Source organism: Oncorhynchus keta, chromosome 22 (genome assembly GCF_023373465.1).
Source record: "Oncorhynchus keta strain PuntledgeMale-10-30-2019 chromosome 22, Oket_V2, whole genome shotgun sequence".
NCBI lineage: Eukaryota > Metazoa > Chordata > Actinopteri > Salmoniformes > Salmonidae > Oncorhynchus > Oncorhynchus keta.
The window spans coordinates 42577058-42578275 of NC_068442.1; positions in this window are offsets into that span (position 1 = coordinate 42577058).

Genomic DNA, 1218 nt, shown 5'->3' on the forward strand with positions numbered 1-1218 from the left:
CGGCCTGACATTGTCCACAGCTCAACAAGCAGCAGCCTATATTTATATATCCGCTGGTAGTTCATCCAAGGCCCACACAGACATTTACAAATTCGGTTGTTTTGCGGTGTGAACTGTGAGCACGAGGCGGTTTTCATTTTACTGACAGTGTCAACTTGATCACCACGTGGATGTGTTGCCATGACAGCCAACGTTTACTGCTGACTGCAGTCGGTCAAATTACAAATAAGAGTACAAATTGCTACAAAAAGAATAAGCTGCATGACAAACAAATTAGTATCTTATGTCATACTGTAAGGGTTTTCCTGTGGTGAAGGAGAAGCGGACCAAAATGCAGCGTGGTGGTTATTCATGTTCTTTAATCAAGGAAATAGACATGAAATAACTAACAAAACAATAAATGAGGGGCGGAAGCTCTGGACAGAGGGGCTGAAGCTCTGGACAGAGGGGCGGAAGCTCTGGACAGAGGGGCGGAAGCTCTGGACAGAGGGGCAGGGGCTCTTGGCTGAGGGGCAGGGGCTCTTGGCTGAGGGGCTCTGGCGGCTCTGGGCTGAGGGGCTCTGGCGGCTCTGGGCTGAGGGGCTCTGGCGGCCCCTGGCTGACTGGCGGCACTGGCGGCCCCTGGCTGACTGGCGGCACTGGCGGCCCCTGGCTGACTGGCGGCACTGGCGGCCCCTGGCTGACTGGCGGCACCTGGCTGACTGGCGGCACTAGCGGTCCCTGGCTGACTGGCGGCACTGACGGCCCCTTGCAGACTGGCGGCACAGGCGGCCCCTTGCAGACTGGCGGCACAGGCGGCGCTGGGCAGACTGGCGGCGCTGGGCAGACTGGCGGCACTGGCGGCGCTGGGCAGACGGGTGGCTCAGGCAGCACTGGACTGAGTAGCTCTGGAGCCTCTGGACTGAGGGGCGGGAGCTCTGGTAGCGCCGAACAGGCGGGAGACTCCGGCTGCGCTGGAGAGGAGGAAGGCTCTGGCAGCGCTGGAGAGGCGGGAGACTCCGACAGCGCTGGAGAGGAGGAAGGCTCCGGCAGCACTGGAGAGGCGGGAGCCTCTGTAAGGATGAGCCTGAGAGACAGCCTGGTGCGGGGGGCTGCTACTGGAGGGCTGGTGCGTTGAGGTGGTGACGGATAAACCGGACCGTGCAGGCGCACTGGAGCTCTTGAGCACCGAGCCTGCCCAACTTTACCCGGTTGAATGGTCCCGGTCGCCCTGCCAGT